Below are 19007 nucleotides of genomic sequence, written 5' to 3' on the forward strand. Positions count from 1 at the left end.
GGGCACTCAATAAATATTTGTCAATTGAATAAATATCTATGGTAAATCCACACATATTTATACTGCCCAATAAAGCATAGAGATGTGATATTTTATTATATGACACTGGTAATACATGAAGAGTGCACATAGGTGCCACCTTAAGCATCCCTCTGGGATGGTGACAAAACTCACACTGCAGAAACGTTTTTGATAACCATTGACTTGATGTGATGCATTAATTATGTAGCTGCAGAAAGAGGGGAATGAGTCAGCTCATTTATGTATAACACTTGAACCTCAGATAGGTGAACATATTTCCAGAATCCTACCATATCATTCTCCTCTTCTTTAATTAGTGAAACAATTGTGTTGGCAATTGCAAGCTGATGCTAGACACATATTGCTAAACCAGAGTAGATCATCCCTATTAGTAGTTCCAATCCCATGTGGCCCAATTATTTTCCTCCATATTTAAGCCTCACTGACAACAAAAGTGCTCAAATCCCATGTGACAATTAGGCAGAGGCTGGCAAACTTTCAATGAATCTATCTAATCCTGCATTGCATCTTTTTTTCTTTTCCCTTATTTGCCAGCAGATGTCTATAAACTGATGATAGCTTCCATTTACCCAGATGCTCAGGCCAGAAATCGGGATATTATCTTTAACTCCTCTCTTTTTCAGCCTTCAAATCCATGCATCCAAAATGCCAAGTCAGGTCTACTTTGAAACTCCTCTTCTTTTAATTCCCACTGACATTAAATGAGTTCAAGCCACCGTCAACTTTTATGTGGATGAATGCATTCCCTTTTCACTGGTTGTCCTGCCTCTGGCTTTGTTCCTCTCCAGTGCATTCACCTTACAGTAAACAAGATTGCCTTCAAAACTCCAAATCTATATTGACTTTTCTTTCTCATTGATATAAAGTCAAATTCTTCAGGTGTCATGAAAGGCTATCCATGAACATTTATGCCTCACTCATCAGCTTCTCAACCATCCCTATTCCTTTGTCAATCATTCTGAGTTACCTGGCAACTTATGCTTGTTCTTGCCTCTATACTTGGTGAGACCTCTCTCCAATTTTGATGAGGCTTATTCCCCATTGTGGTTTAGTTTGAAAGTTTTTCTTGATCTCCTGAGACCGAATGAGGCACTTTTCGTCTGTGCCCATTTATCGTGCTGTTGTCATTCCTTTCATAGGATTTGCCACACAGTGATGAAATTGCTTGCTTACTTTGCTTTTTTACCCGCTAGCTTACAAATATATCTTCTGTGCTTAACACAGTGCTTGGCATGTAGTCAATGTTCAGCATTATTGGTTGAATGAGTAAGTTCTTGACTGCAATGAAAGTGTATTTACACAGATTGAGATGATATGGGATAGGATATGTCTTCATATTACATCTACTTGAAAGTTACTTTTGGAAGTCCACGGATCTCTCAAGACAATCAAGGAGCTTTAGAATATGTAACTGCATGATTTTAAGTAAAGCATTTCCTTATTTTGAATCACAATACATCTACTATGTATTGATCAAGAATGCAATTCCATTATAGGAGAGAGTGCATGTGTTCATATGAATAGGAAACAAGGTTTATTTAAAGTATAGGCTGTTGCTTTCAGGAGGTGTGAGGCAAACACAATTTTAACCTCCTTAAATGCAATTAAATAGTGTGGGGAAATCATTGATTAAGATTGCACTTTCACTTGGCGTCTTCCACCTGAAAAGTGCTAATTGTTGGATGTGTGACAGCACCAGAAAATGCAGAAGAGCAAATGAATAAGCATAATACACATTTAGACCTAATACTACAAAATTTTAAACTGACTTCATTTCAAGTTAGGTGTGTAACTTTAAAAGTAAATGTTTTAATTTATGTATTTTACTGAAGAGTAGATATTTGATCATAGTAATATACCAATTTTTTTCTCTAGCCGCTTGCATTTTTTTTAAAAAAAGAGGCGGGATCTCACTCTATCTCCCAGACTGGAGTGCAGTGGTGCAATCATAGCTCACTGCAACTTTGAACTCCTAGGCTCAAGTGATCCTCCTGCCGCAGCCTCCCAAGTAGCTGTGAATACAGGTGCTGCAACTACATCCGGCTAATTTTAAAAATGTGTTTAGAGAAAGGATCTCACTATGTTACCCAGGCTGGTATCAAACTCCTGGCCTCAAGAGGTCCTCCCAGTTCAGCCTGGGATTACATTGCATTTGTGTATTAATATTTTTTCTAGTTGTTGAAGAAAAGCTATCTCTATCTACACTTTCAATGATAAACCATAATGTTTTATTAATTAAATATAAAATAAAGCAGCTGAAAACAGAAATAAATTCCCAAGGCATTGTGATGATTCTGGACCAATAATACAAGAAAACACAATGGTAAATATAAGTGTATGAAATTTTAAACACACACATATACACATCTATATAAATAGAAAACCAAATAAAATAAAATAATAATAATAGGCATAATGAAAAACCAAAGAATGGGAAATATCTACAACCAATGCTACCTAGATGGGAAAGGGCATGAAAAGACATTCATATAATACAAAGACAAAAAATAAATATTAACAAATCAAATAACAACAAATAAGACAGATGGCATTTGATGTGTGCCAGACACTCTTTAAAGCACTTTTCACATATGAACACATGCAATCCTATCAGATATGCAAAATTATTTTCCTTTTTTTTTTTTTTTTTGAGACAGAATCACTCTGTTGCCCAGGCTGGAGCGCAGAGGCATGATCTCTGCTCACTGCAACCTCCACCTCCTGAGTTCAAGCAATTTTCGTACCTCAGCCTCCCATGTAGCTGGGATTACAGGCATGCACTATGACACCCGGCTAATTTTTGTATTTTTAGCAGAGACAGGGTTTCACCATGTTGGCCAGACTGGGCTGGAACTCCTGACCTCAAGTGATCTGCCCATCTCAGCCTCCCAATGTGCTGGGATTAAAGGCATAAGAAACAGAAGATAAATTACTTGTCCATTGTCAACTAGCTAGAAAAGTGATGAAACCTAGATTGAACTTAGGCATAGATTCTTTTTCTCATATAATTATGTATTTAAAATAAGAAAAATCAACCTATACTAATGTCAAGATGCAATAAGCACAAAACTTATGAGCAACCAGTTAAATAGTGACTTGTTATTGTTGTTTTAGAGTACAGTTAGATAATAAAACAAAAATGAGTTCATTCTATCTTCTGATTCATATGGTCATTCCTTATCATTTTATTCCAAATAAATAATTCAAAAACTTAAAAGATTTGTATGAAGACATTATAACATATGTGAAAAGCAGAACTGAGTATAGCAGGGGTGAGTACTTGCAGTAAACTCTGAAAAATAATGTAGCCTTAACAATTGTAGTCCCGGGGAAATGTTAAATAGATTGGTGACATCAATGTAAGGAAATTTATGTAGCCATAAAAACGATAGAATTCAAAACTAAAAACCAATAAAGAAAAGTGTACATGAAATCACATTAGGTGAAGTACAAAATACAATTTTTTAAATACACTCTTATTACAACTATGTTAAAGCTATATAAGCCAACAAATAAATATTGGAAGTAAACAGGAAGACAGTAGTTATTCCACAATGGATGTAAAATTATGGATTTTTTTAAGTTTACTTTTTTAATGTTTTAAGTTTTCTTAAAAAATGACTTTTTGATACACTTATACATGGAAAAGAGTTAAGACTATGATTTTATTTTTAATTTGCTAAACTTTCAAACCTATGACCTTGTACCCTTTCTGCATTAGACACCAAAGCCTAAAGGGATAAATAATTAATAGGCAGGTTCTTATAAATTTTTATAGACTTAACCTATGTCATCTAACCTTTTAGCCACAGTACATTCAAGTGCTGGAAATGCTTTTCTTTGTTGAAAAGAAATACTAGTTTTTAACTGCTTTTGCAAAAATGTACATACAAGCAAATAGGAGGACTTAAAAATCTATTGATATTCTAGCATTATACAAATATCTTATATCTATAATTCATTATTCCTCTATGTCTATAAATATATTGAATGCTTATTCAATACAAATTAACATGTATAGGCTTTCTTTCTTCATTCAGTGAGGGCCTACAAGGTACAAAGTTCTGTAGCAGCCACTAAAGAAATGGCCCATTCTCCCATGGTGCTTGTATTAGTCAACTTAAAACATCATTATTATTTAATTTAAGTTGTGGGAAGTGCTAAGAAGAAGTACAGGTTTTATGAGTACTTTTTAAAAGGGTGTCCAATTTAGGAATCAAGAAAGGCATTCAAGAGATAGTGACTTTGATCTGAGTCCTGAAAGATGGCTAAGAATTGACTAGATAAGGAGGTAGTGGTTAAGTACATGAGAGCATTACAAACGGAGGGAGTTAGATATGCAAAGGCCCTATAGAAAGAAAACTGGCCAGTGTGGTTAGAGTCCACAGAGAAAAGAGAATGGTCAGAGAAGTAGACATCTGGACCAGAAGACTAAGCTCTTGGTGGACCTAGCTAAGGAGCCCATTCTTCATCTTAATAAAAATAGAGGCTTTTGAAAGGTTGCAAAAAATGGACAAATTTGCATTTTTAAAAGAAAGACATGAGTGGGTGTCAGGAATTTCTTAAGTAGAACTCCGAAGAAAGATGTGAAAATACCTTTTACAATTAAAACACAAAAATTAAACATTCTAGAATAAACTTAAAAAGAAATGTGTAAGATTTCTATAAGAAAAATTTTAAAACATCCCCAAAAGATTCAAAAGTAGACTCGAATAAGTGAGAAGACATCCCCATTCTTGTATTACATTATTCAACATTATAGCAATGTTTCTCCCATGTTAGTTTATGAATTTAACTCAATCCTTATAAAAACATCATCAGACTTTTTATGTAGTAAGACAAGTTGATAATAAAAGTTCATATGGAAAAACAAACATGCAAGAAGAGGTAGTAAAACACTGGAGAAGAAAACCCATAAGAGAACACTGCTTCTACCAGATATAAAAGTGCACTTCAAAGTTTCTATAATTAAAATAATGTGGTAATGGCACATTAATAGACAACAAAGTCAGTGGAATAGAATAGAAAGCTCAGATATAGACTCAAATACACATATAAATTTATTATATGATATAGGTAACATATTTGGGGCATCACTGGGCAAAGAGAGACTTTTTAATTAATGTTTGTGGGACAACTGGTTTGCCATTTGGAAAAAAAATAAAATCAGTTGCATACCTCATACTATACACCAGAATAAATTCTAAATAGACCAGGATTCTAAATGTAAAAAAGAAAATTCAAACAAATAAGAAACTGAAGAAAACAGAGGTGAATTCCTCTTTAATTTCATTATACAGTAGTGAAATATTTTGTATTTCTCAAACTCCAGAGGAGATAAAACAAGAATAAACCAACTACAAATTTAAAAACAAAAAACTAAAACAACACCATAAATAAAATCACAGACAATTGATAAACTGGGAGAAAATGTTTGCAATGTGTAACACAAAGGACTAATCTCCCTAGTACATAAAGAACACATAAAACTGAAGGAAAAAGGATCAATACCCCAATGGAAAAACAAGAGAAAGACCTGAACTGACGAGAGAGAGAGAGAGCTTACTCGAATACATCCGGTCCCCCAAAAAGTTCAAATACAAACACAATTAGAAAAATAGTACAAATTAAAACAAAGGCGGTTCCCACCTATTACATAGGCAAACATCAAAAAGTATGACAACACACCCTTTTGGTGGGACTACGGGGAAACAGGGACTGTCACACATTGTTAGTGGCAATGCCAATTTGCACATCTTTTTGGAGAGGGATTTAACAATGTTTAATAAAACTGCATGTACATTTACCTTCCTATCTAGCAATGACACTTTTAGGAATTTACCCTGAATATACATTGCTAATACACATGCATGAGGTTATTCATTGCAGCATTGTTTGTAATTGCAAAATATTGGAAATGAAGTAAATGCTCATACATAGGAGAATGATTGAACAGAATTTTGTACATCCACACAGTGCAGTACTAAGAAACTGTACAACAGAATGAGGAAAACCTCTATAAACTAATGCAGGATAATATCCAAGATATTTAACTTCAGGAAAAAAAAGCCAAGTGTAATGCCTGTCAATTGTGGGGCCTTGCCAACATGAAGGGGATGGAAACTGCCCTCAAGGCAATGCTGTGCTGAGGGGCTGGAGGAGTGGTGGAGGGGGATGGGATGTGAGGCTTCTTTCTGTGTGCAGCCTGTGCATGTCTTGCTGCTGCTTTGCAGAAATGCTTCAATTACTTGCAGTCCTTTGCCAGATAAGGCAGGTGTCCAGTGCCCTGGTTCCTCATCTCAACTGGGCTTATGCCAATGATATAAAATTTGGTGCAGTTCCCTGAGCCTTAATGCTTCAAGTGTAGATTTTGTAGCTGTTACTAAGGGATGAAAGGAGCAGAGTGATTACTGAATAGAGTTGAAGAAGTTCCAAAGTAATAGAAGATGGTGTGATCATTGGAAAGTCAATTGACTTAAAGGATAAATATAAAAATATTGAGGCTAAAGTTGTTCAAGATGTTGCCAATAATATAAAGGAAGAGGCCAAGGATGCACCATCACTGCCACTGTACTGTTGCTAATCCAGGGGAAATCAAGAGAGGTGTGATGTTAGCCTGAGATGCTGTAATTGTTCAACTTAAGAAGCAGTCTGAACCTGTAACATCCTCTGAAAGACAATTCTCAGGTTTCTATGATTTCTGCAAATTGAGACAAGGATATTGGCAACATCATTTCTGATGCAATAAAAAAGTTTGGAAGTAAGAGCGTCATCACATAAAAGGATGGAAAAACACTGAAAGATGAATTGGAAATTATTGAAAGCCTTAAGTTTGATCAAGGTTCTATTTTCCCATGCTTTATATACATCAAAAGGTTAGATATGTGAATTCCAGGATACCTATATTCTATTTAACAAAAAGAAAATTTGTAGCATCCAGTTCATTGTACTTGCCCTTGCAATTGCTGATGCTCACAGTAAGCCCTTGGTAATAATTACTGAAGATGATTATGGAGAAGCTCTAAGTACATTCATTTTGAGTAGGGTGAAAGTTTGTCTTCAGATTATAGCAGTCAGAACCCCTGGCTTTGATGACAATAGAAAGAACCAGCTTAATGATATAGCTATTGCTACTGGTGGTTAAATATATGAAACAGGCTAACAATAAATCTTCAGGATGTTCATCCTCATGACTTAGAAAAAGTTGGAGAGGTCATTCTGACTAAAGATGATGCCACACTCTTCAAAGGAAAAGGCAACAAGTCTTAAATTGAAAAATATATCCAGGAAGTAATTGAACAGTTAAATACCACAACTGATAAAAAGGAAAGCCAAAATGAGCATCTGGGGAAATTTTTAGATGGAATACCTGTACTGAAGGTTCATGGGACAAGTAATGTTAAAATGAATGAAAAGAAGAGTTACAGGTACCTTCAATGCCAAATGAGCTGCTGCTGAAGAAGGCATTGTTCTAAGAGAGAGTTGTGCTCAACTTCAGTGTGTCCCATCCTTAGACTCACTAGCTTCAGCTAATGAAGATCGGTAAGTTGATATAGACATTATTAAAAGAACACTCTGAATTCTTGCAATGATAAATTTTAAGAATGCAGGTGTTGAAAGATCATTAATAGTTTAAAAATGCAGAATTCCTCAGAAGTTGATTATGAGGCTATGTTTGGAGATTCTCCGAATGTGGTAGAAAAAAAAATTATTGATCCAACTAAAGTTGTAAGACTGCTTTATCATGTGCTGCTGGGGTGGGCTACCAGCTAACTATAGCAGAAGTTGTAGTCATGGAAATTCCTAATGGATGGACCCTGGAATGGGAGGAATGGGTGGAGTGGGAGGACATATGAGAATTAGCATGTTCTAACCCTTAGACTGTTGGTTTGCCATTATTAATTAACTGATGAGAAGCTCAGGAAAGTGTCTGTCACGAATAGCTTCAGAGAAGTCATTGAAGAAAATGATTGAAGAAATGGCTGGCTGATGTTTAAGAAAATCACTGTAACCGTCAGTTACTAGTTTCAGTGGATAATATAATAATGATTTGATGCCATCATCATCCAGATAACTTATTTTGTACTTTTGGACAAAAAGACATTTTTGCATTTTAGAAAAAATTTTAAAGGAGTATCAATAGTGTGCTGTCGTTCATGTAATAAAGGGGGAATGAGAAAGTATACATTCATCCACTCATCTCTTCAAAACAAATACCAGAAACAAATGAGATTTGTTATCAACATAGGGTGGCTGGGAATGGAAATGAAAGAATGTGAAAAGAATACTTCTTTCAGTATACTTTTCTGTAATACACTGCCCTTTATAACATTTCCTCCATAAAAACAAATACAACCAACCAGAATGTAGAGAGAAGCTAAAATGAAAAACAAATAATAACATATGAACCTAACTATATTACAAATAACTCCATGGTTATGTTGTTTATTTGTAATACAGTTAGGTTCGTATGTTATTAGAGAAGAAAAGAACTTAGGTAATTTGGGAAAATATTATTTAATATTTTGATTGGTTACCACACCCAGATATGGTACACTAGTTAATAATTTTGTCTAAGTGTATTGGTTAGCAATTCTGTAACTATATGTATACCAACATTGAGCAAATAAGTAAAAAATATTATGGATTATAAGGACCAGGTTTCCTACTGTTGGAAAGAGAAGTTGCAAATAAAAAAAAGAGGAAAGGCTAGAATAAGCACTCTTGTGTTGGGTTGAAATAAGAATAAGTATGAGTTCATAGTTTTTAATATAGATATTTAATATAGACTTAATATTAATATTTAATATAGAGATGGAATTTTAGATGTTGAAGTAAATGTAGTAAATGAAGTAAATGTAGATGTGTAGATGTGTGTGTAAGTATCTACACATAATGTGGATATTCCAAGAACATTCCAGTAATGATGAACACACTTGGCATCCATTCTCCAATTAAAAGAGCCAGGGCTTCTTAGTAAAATGGCTGATTATATCTGAGGCAGGGAAAATATAAGATGATAAAGGACAATCTTGTGGTGTCAGAAAATAAGGAAATGCTTATGAAATGATTGAGAAAAGCATATGGAAAGGATTCAGGAGCTACAAATGAGTAGCTCTGGGACACCGTGAGTAAAAAAATTAAATAGTGGTCATAATGTGTTATTACCATAAAATAAAAATCAATGCCTATGAGCCCAAATTGATATAAGTAAATAAGTGAATAAATAAATAGGTGGAGGAGAAGCTCCAGCTTTTCCATATAGTAAACTTCCAATAAATAATGTAGAAGGATGGAAGGGAAACAGAAAATCATCATTAGGTAAACATCACAGTCATAATTGCTGCAGGAAAGAATCATCAATGGATGCTAAAATTAATAGGTGAATGTATAATGAGAAACATAAATTTGTATAGTCTCAAAGCATTTCTTCATAAAATGCCTTTTAATTATTAAGGGGAAAATAGTAACTTAACAGTGGAGAAACCTGGTGGACACCATCTTAACCAAGTAATTGAAGGTAACATCACCAGTAATAAGACATACAGGCATGACGTTCCTCCACACTGAGAAGGGTACAGCATCACTTCTGCAGTATTTCTGCCACATGCAAAAACATGAGACACCCAGGAGGAGGAGGTGGGAGGCAGACAGGAAGAGAGGGAAGAAAAAGGGATAGGTATTGATGGAGGTTTGATACTACCACCTCCATTAAGATGTTGATAGTGAAGACAGGAAGATGTGGAGGCAGTACGTAGATTACAAGAAATACTGTGAATCAACAGAATTTGAGGATCAATATGAGATGAGAAACAATGGATTCTGAAGAGAGTAGAAGGAGGTTTAAGGAAGATACCCAGATTTGTGGGCTGCTGTACAAGTGGCTGATCTTGCCTTGTATTAACGACAGGATAAATTGGAGGAGACAAAGTTTTAGGGATAATTATCCACTAATTTAAGATTCTCAATTCATCAGTACTGCCATCCCAAGCATGTAGCATACCCTTACTGAAGTCTTTTATTATTTTATTTGTTTATTATTTCTTATTATATTATTAGGGTCAGATAATCAAATTATATCCACAGAGAAACTAGTTTTACCTTGATGAAATTCACACTTGTAGGCCAGCTTACCTTGCTGCGATACATGTCCTCGTGAGACCTGGGGTCAGGGTGTGAGAAGTTCTGTTCATTCTGGTTTAGTCTCTGTAGTAAAAAGAAACACCTTTTTCCTACTTCATAGGCTATCTCTTTGTAGCTTAGTGATATGTAGGAGGCAGTAATGGCCTCAGGTATGTCATGGAAGAGACCCTTAAAACGAGTTCTGTTCTCACATTATATTGTCAGAAAAATCCCTGGCCCCTGAGCCACCACCACAGCAAGTATTCTGTTTGAAACATAGAATTGCCACCAGTTTTCTCCTTTATTTTATATATAAATGTCAAAAAAAGAGACATGAGTATCTTAGATATGAAGTGTTAGGCTTAAATTTAGATATTTTCTGTTTGAAGTTTAATAGATTTATTCAATATTAGTTTATATACAAAACATTTGGAGAAAGAGAATGGGCCTTGGACAAGCTGGTTCTGAGTTCAAATTTCAGCGCTGCCACTTAGCCAATACCAGGTCTGTGAACCCTAACAATAGGCACAAATTATTGAAGCCTCATTTCCCTAGAGTGTAAAATGGAGTAAAAGACTTGACTCATAAAATTCATGGAAAATTAACTGAAATCGTTGCAAAACCAAGTATGGTATCCAGTATGTGTGTTTTCACAAAATGAATGGATGATATTTAGCAAATATTAAATACACGAATGGGTTATATTTTCATTTTTGTTTCCTACTGTTTTATTAGGAAACAAAAACTAAATAAGGTAAGCCCTAGCAATAAAATCTCAGAATTATTTTTTTCTTGGTGGAGCCATTAAGAAAAATTAATTAGTTAATTCGTTTGAAGATCGTAAATACCAAGGTAGTGAATCATTGCTAAAGCAAGCATAATTATCATAAAAGTATACAATAATTTACAGATTAGGTGAATAAGTTTTAGCTATGTGGTAAGAAATATAATGTATTATTATTCACCTGATCTCGATCAAACCTAGTTGGGTTCCAAAGACAACATTTAAAAATATTTTTAAAAAATTATTCCTTCATGTGATAGAACACACTGTGTTTGAGTTTGTTGAAACTTTTGCTCTGATTATAGAACTTGATTTATATGAATTCCACCTGTATACTCTCACTGGGGAAATAACCTGTAAATGAACCCAAGAGCGACTGATCTTTGAAAATCAAATACTCTCACATTGAACACTATCTCTTTGAGTGAAATTATGAAGAAATTACATGAATGGTGAAATAGGAAAGGGGAGAGGAGTTATTTCAGTTAAATCAACATTGATTAATCATGTTCCATGTCCAAGACGTTATAAGGAATGTTGTGGCTACATCATTTTTAAAGTGTGGCACCTGTCCTTAATATTGGGAATCAAGTAGGCCTTGAGGCTCAATTCCATTCTGGCTCAGGAATCTATCAAAATTATGACTTTGGGCAAGTTATTAAAACCTGCACATTGTGCACATGTACCCCACATGTACCCTAAAACTGAAAGTATAATAATAATAATAAAAGAAAAAAGATGACTTTAAATGTCAAAAAAAATCAAAAAAACAAAAAACAAAACAAAAAAACCTCTCTCAATTCCTCTTTCACCCTCTGGAAATGTGAATACCACAACACTTATTTTGTGAGAATTAAATGTAAAATATTGTTGAAAATAATTGGCAGGAAATAAATGTCTAAATAGCTTTCTCTTTCTCTCTATGATAAGAGTTTTTGAGAAGATTAAATTTAAAAATTTTTAATTTTGTATGTTTAAAATTTATGTATTTGTGTATGTTAAAGGTTATTAATCATTATATAGATATATGAAATTGTTATTATAAATAAATATGTAAATAGGTATAGCTCACTGTTATTTATCTAGAAGGCCAACCTCAACCAATGAATGCATATTTTGGCATTTGCTTTTTCATAGCCAAAGTCTGGTAGCAAGACATTGGAAAACAGGGTGGATTTTTCTCCATGGTAGAGAACTGATGTCCTTAGTTTAAATGAAACTGTGTAAAGCGAAGTCTCTGTGTATAAAAAGAGAAAGCTGTTGTTATATTAGTCAGATAGTGAGGATAAACTAAAGAAATGTGAAAGGATCTATATATCTATCTATCTATATATATATTCTTATTCATGCTTTGTCAGTCCTTTACTAATTTTTTATCTTACTTAGAATGAGAAAAATACCATGGAAATGGAAAAGGGATAAGATAATGAAAATGTTTCCCCAAATAAATGAAAATTGCAAAGGAAATTCAAATTTACTTTTCAAAAGGATTATTACAGCATTTCAGCCTATCCTATTTTTTGTGCATAATTTTTAAAATTATGTTTCCTTGTTCCTTTTACCATGCTTAGTGAATCCGTTTCATATAGGTGTTTTGTTTTGGTTTTGTTTTTGTTTTTGTTTAATATGGAGAAAGCTTTCAGTAAATTGCCCATAAAGAAATCATTGCAGCCCAGATTTAAAAGTACATTTGGCCTTAGGCCATTCCTCATAACTACTGAAAGCTCAAAAGTATGACCACGATGTGGAAAAAAAAGAAAAAATATATAAAGAGCTCAGCAAAAAGGATTTAATAAAGGGAAACCACATATTTAATTTAAATGTCTTGTACAAAGGCTGCATATTACCCAATGCTTTTAATATATGATGAGATATTGAATATCATAATGGAGATATAAAAATCTGCATTTATCTTTAGAACTCTAAACAAAACTCTTCTATTAAGTCATGGTAGGTTGATATCGCAGTGTAATATAAAAAATAATAATTCTGAATACAGGCCAGGCACAGTGAATCACTCCTGTAATCCCAGCACTTTGAGAGGCTGAGGCAGGTAGATCACTTGAGGTCAAGAGTTCAACACCAGCCTAGCCAACAGGGCGAAACCCTGTCTCTACTAAAAATACAAAAATTAGCTGGGCGTCGTGGTGCCTGCTTTTAATCCCAGCTACGTAGGCGGCTGAGGCAGGAGAATCACTTGAACCTGGGAGGTGGAGGCTGCAGTGAGCTGTGTTCGCACCACTGCACTCCAGCCAGGAAGACAGATTGGACTCCATCTCAAAAAATAAATAAATAAATAAATCTGAAATTCTGAATACATTTATTTCTGCACATGTGGACACATACTCAAAGGAAATTTATAAAATGAAATTACTTGTTAAAATGATGGAATTATGGGATCTTTTCCAGATTTTTCTTTAATGCTTTTACAGATAAAACAATGCTTAATTTAGAGAAACACTATCATGCATTCTACATTCCAATTTTACCTGAAAGTTTTTGCCCTTTCCTGTGTGATTTGTGGGGATAAAAGCTTTCAATCAATTTTCAACTACAAGCTTTTCTACCTTGTACAAGAAGGTTTTTAATTTGGGATTGTTGTTAAATTACTTAGGAACATAGTTCAGAAATTATTAATTAATATATGCTAATTAACAGCACGAATATTTTAAAGATGCACAAATAGGTCCAGAATGGAAATATTAAAGTAGCTTGAGGCCATTGAAGTAACAAAAGGACAATTCAAAAATAATTAACAACAGACCCAGAGGACCAGTAGTGGGTACAGCTGCAAGGAAACACTTCTGTGTGTGCTGGCAGACTGTAGACCTTCAGCCGCTCTTCAGTGAATACAGCTGTGCTCAGCTAATTTTGTTTGTTACCACAATAATCTAGAAACTACTAAACTTAGAGAGGCTTTGAGGCAGGATCTACAGGATTTAGGTTTTACAAAATATATTGGTGGCTTGTAGGTGAGAATTGTGGGATTTATGCCTCAACATCCACATTTATATTTATGGAAATATTATTTAGAGACTGCTTTGAGATATAAAATTAATGGTTTTGCTTCTCAAAACTTGATGATCTCAAGACTGTTTAGTAATTTTTAAACCAAAATATTATAAAAATTAACCGGAAATATTTTAAATTTTGAAAAACAAAAAAAATCAATAGATATAATTGAAACTCAAAGTTACTAGTGCAATTTTTATGTGAAAAAATTCTGCTAGAGAATATGCATCATCAAATCACACTGTTTTAAATTCCTTAATATTTTAACAATCTGATACCACTTTGAGATAATTTGGTTGAATGCTTCCCCACAATAAATAAGTGAATAAGTCTCCATCATAAAATGATATATCCATTCTGTCTGAAAGTGGCTGTGACCTCAATAAACAGCTGATCTTGTTGCCTAAATATTAGCATACTTAAGACTTGAGTATACTTTATTATAAAACATCAATTATCTTACAAAATGGAATGGATTCATTTCTAGTAAAATCATCTTAGGAGATGTATTTTCAAATAATTATATTATTCAGATTCACCAAGACCCTATATTGCTGAAACGAGACAGGCCAATAAAGATATTTATTAAATTATGATGATAACATCTGTTTTAGAAATGTAAATTAATTATACTGAACAGAATAATTATTTGATCTTTAGCCGTTTTAGGCCTTCAGTTGGGACAGACCCAGAAGAGTGTGTGTGTGTGTGCTCGTGTGTGTGTGTGTTCTGGCTGTTTCTGCAGGTGTCTTTGAGAGACTTCGATTAGTAAAGGGTCTAGGTTAGGTTCACTAATGTCCACAAAAGGATGACAGTCAAACCATCGGCTTTTCCGGTCTCCAGTGTAATAGCTTCACCTTCAACCAATAACTATGAATCTACTGTCAAGGCCAGACTTGATGGCAATAACAATCACAATTGATTGCAACAAAATCATCATTTTAAAACTCTGGAAAAAACAGCTATTATATCTTATGGAGAATTTCTAAAGGTGGACTTTCAAATCAGTGTAAATCAGTGTAGTCAATAAACAGCAATTACTTATTTGCTACATGTTACCTTAGCATTCTGAGGAGTTGCCAATCATGACAATGGTCATAATCAAAAGATTCTGTAACCATACTATTACGTCTTTTCATTACACTTGCTGAAGGCATGTTGTTGAGGACATTTTCTGTTATATGACTACCTTCCCTATGTTAAGTCTTTTGTTTGAAACATCGTTTAGAATTTAGTACTAGAGATATATCTTTAACCTCCAACCAGGACCTGTTATGTTTAATCCCCACTGAAAATAAAATTATGTAACTGTCTATGTTTCCCTTTTTGTTTTGATGACCAAGAAACCTACAGATAGATGTTGCTCTCTCATTAATAGTCAAATGATTAGCACAAGAAGTCAGACCAGGAAGAGGTCATTAATATCAATACAAAAGATTAATAAAGGCTACAGAAAATACCAAATTTGAGCCAGTTCTTAGATAATAGAATATATTTGTGTATTAGACAGGCAAAAAGGATTTTAAAGAATGTAATTCTGTACTAGTTAGAATAGGCTAAGCTGCAGTAACAAAATGACCCAAAGAATTACGGATCATTAAAGGAGAAGTCATAACTCTACAGTGGGTTTTCAATTCAATGGGGTTGGGGTTTCTCTCCACTTTGTCTTAAGGGACCCAGGGTCCCTTCATCTTGTGGTGTTACCATCCTTTAAAGCATCCATGTCATCTGCCTTCAGCTAACAGGAAAACAAGTACAAAGTACACACCGCAGGTGAAATGTGTCAGGCCTGAAAATGGCCCACGTTATTTCTACTCAATGCCCAACGAGAAAGACTTAATCACTCAGCTGCAACTAATTGCAAGTGAGGCCCAGGAAGAAGAGGAAAGTAGACATACAGGGCTCTGTTACAAACATTAAAAATAACAAACTAAAATGCAATTAGTCTTGGCATAGTAAAAAGCATAATTTTATATTAGACATGACTGTAATTTCCCTGTAAGTTTCTTATCCACTGCAACCATCCCTTTTTTCACATATGCAAGAACTTATCTATAAACACATACAGAGGTTTTGGAATCAATTGAAGGATCCCAGATAGACAAGAAACCATTATATCTTGTGGAACACATTTTAGCTACTATTAAATGTAAATTTTGCAATAACACAGAAGAAAGAAATATAACAGCTCCAATTTACATAGTAAAGTAATATACTTACTTCTAGTTTATTTGATAATGTATATAATTCAAATTACTTTCAGTTTGTTTTATTTATAACTGGATTCTCCATTTCCTTAATTTTAACAATTTTAAATGATAATACAGTGGTTAAAATGGAATGGAAAATTTAGTTTCCTAAATTAAAATGTATCACAATCACTGAAAACCTAAATTATCTATGTTGTAACACAGTGTGCTGTCCTATTTCTGATGACTCTGGTTAGAAAGCAATTGGTGGACAGTTTTGCAGAGAATCCTAAGCTACACATCATCATTGTACAGAAAACTCTATATATCATTAGCAACATATCAGTGTAAGCAATATAATTCCCTAGAGAAGAATAGTTTGCATTTAACATCAATTTAACCGTTTTCTCTAGACACATCCTATTATGAAGTTTCATAACTCAGCAGAAACATCTGTATGTAGCATGGGGCAAACATATGTAAAAGTGGGGAATGATCAAAAAATTCACTCTCAGATGGACCGTAATCTTTAACTAGAGAAGATACTATATTATAATTTAAATTACCTTGATGCCTTACTTTTAGAAGAGCAAATTGTTCTCACATTTTACAACTTGATAGGCAGTTGCTCTAATCCACACAAAAAGAAAAAAGGAGAAACTGAGTCTTTGCCTTTTCTTACTCTCTGCAATCCTTATTATTCAGTGTTACATGGAGGTTTATCTTAGCAAAGTCCTCCGTGATAATTTATTCATTAATCTGCAGAATATCCCAAACAAGTGAATATTTTCCCCTTATTTTGAAAATGAGGTTAACATTATCTTTATCTCCATAGAATGAGTCACTAGAAAAGGAGGACTGGAGCTAAGAATTCCTGAAATGCCAATCCAAGCATGTCCAGTCTCATAAACCACCTCTTAAAATTCACTCTTCCATTTCAGAGCATGGCAAGCTCCATACCAGCTAATTTTTCTCTGTGACTATAAATATACCATATTTGCCCTAAAAGGGTATAAAGAAAAAAATCTTAATGGGAATTCTGCTCCTACCTGAGCAACTCTAGCAGTTATTTTCTTAGTGAACTCTTAATTATAAGTCCTTAGAGAACAAGAAATAAAGCTAAATCTCACTATCTTTCCAAAAGCAAGATTCTGTCTCAGTGAGACTCTTTAATTAATCCAATGATATGTTTCTGAATTTCTAAAAAGACAGTCTTACAAATTTGTTTTTTTTTTTTTTCTTGGAAGGGAGGAATAGTCATTCCAGGGGAGAGAAGTACAAATTCCAATGCTAATAAATTTTCCCAACTTTCAAGTTGTCTTGCAAAGACTTACAACAAAGAAAAGATATAACATAGGGTTAAACGAAGATTTTTAAGTACAGGCTTTGTTCTCTTGAAAAAAGAAATGGATCGTTGGTTGGTTAACTGTGCTCTAAAATTAAAACCAAAATTATTTACTATGGCTCACCTCAAACATATGCCCAGTATATGGAAAAAGTAAACACTGAGTCTTAAAACATTTAAGGCTAGAACACCCTGTGAAGCCAATGTATAGAATTAGGTGTGGTCACACAAGTGTATAGACTACATGTGTAGCACTGACTGAGGATCAGCCAGTTAAGCTCTTCCAAGCTTTCATTAGTGTAATTATTTTACGGGGGCATGTTTAGATCCTTGGTATAATTCACAGATGACTGATGCCTGTAGTGGAGAGTGAGGCTCCAGACAACAGTACCAATAATATCGTACCATAAGCACAATCTCTCTCCCACCTCAGCTCTTGTGATACTTTACGTAAAGCAAATGTCAACAAATTTGATTCACTGGATGAATAAATGGATGGATATTTGAGGGAGGTGGAGAATCATTCAAAGACCTTAAAACCCACATAAATTACAACAGAAAACGATTGCTATCTCATGATACTACAAATAGAAAAGAACGAGGAAACTAATTTCAGTCCACTGTAGGTGGAATAATTACCTAACACATGCATTGGGTTCATGGTGGTAATGGTGGTGTCTCGACCTAGATAAGGAACACCTCCTAAAAGGAGCTACTTGAAGGCCAAAGTTTACTGTTAATGTGGGTACTCACGGAAGGAGAGGGAATGCACGCATGATTTTCCATTCCACTGCTCCCTTGGCAGCTCATTCCTTTGAGCTACCAGAGTATTGAAATGGAAAAGATTTGTGCTTGCTGAAGCTCCTTGAGCAGAATTCTTGTCAATTCCAATCAGCTGCTTACTCAGGAGTTTGAACAAGCCAGGGGACACAAGGTAGGGAGTCAGGCATGAACGAGCTTATATCAGAGGTATGCCGTGGAGCCCCAGATCTGAGGCATTAACACGAAGCAGTTATTCTTAAAAAGCTGATCTCTTTTTTTTTTTTAATTTAAAAGGAAGGTGACTGCTGACAATTTAACTATACGGTATTGATTTCTAGAATGGACAATCTGAGCTTCTTCAGGCATTCGTACCTGATCTTAGCACTCAATTTTTAAATTGAGAGTTGGGTAAGTGCTACAAAGAGTTCTATTTTTCACTCTAAAGGCAGGGATAACTGAAAAGGTTCCCCATTTTCCCAATCACTCATTGTGTTTGCTGGACAGAATTGTGATTGGCATTAGGAACTATCGGAGCGATTAGGTAAACATAAAGTTGTCTCACGAGCGGCTGGCTATGTTTTGGGAGATTAAGATTCCTGATCATTGGTGGACATTCCTCTCATCAAATTAGTAATCTTTCTTTGTGCATATGTCTGCTTTAAATTTTGTGAATATTAGAAACAGGTCATTGGAGAAATGTGAGCTGACAAAATGCGTGTATAATTAAGAGCCACTTAGAGCAGCGGCTGAG

The 19007-nt window shown here is 34.4% G+C and overlaps 1 protein-coding gene and 1 pseudogene across 6 annotated transcripts in view; both read left to right on the forward strand.

The window, feature by feature from the left end:
- Nucleotides 1-19007, forward strand: part of GRIA4 (glutamate ionotropic receptor AMPA type subunit 4) — a 382353-nt gene that overhangs the window by 90648 nt on the left and 272698 nt on the right.
- On the forward strand, nt 3706-8466 carry LOC129048754 (60 kDa heat shock protein, mitochondrial-like; annotated as a pseudogene).

The sequence above is a fragment of the Pongo abelii genome, chromosome 9, assembly GCF_028885655.2.
Source record: "Pongo abelii isolate AG06213 chromosome 9, NHGRI_mPonAbe1-v2.0_pri, whole genome shotgun sequence".
NCBI lineage: Eukaryota > Metazoa > Chordata > Mammalia > Primates > Hominidae > Pongo > Pongo abelii.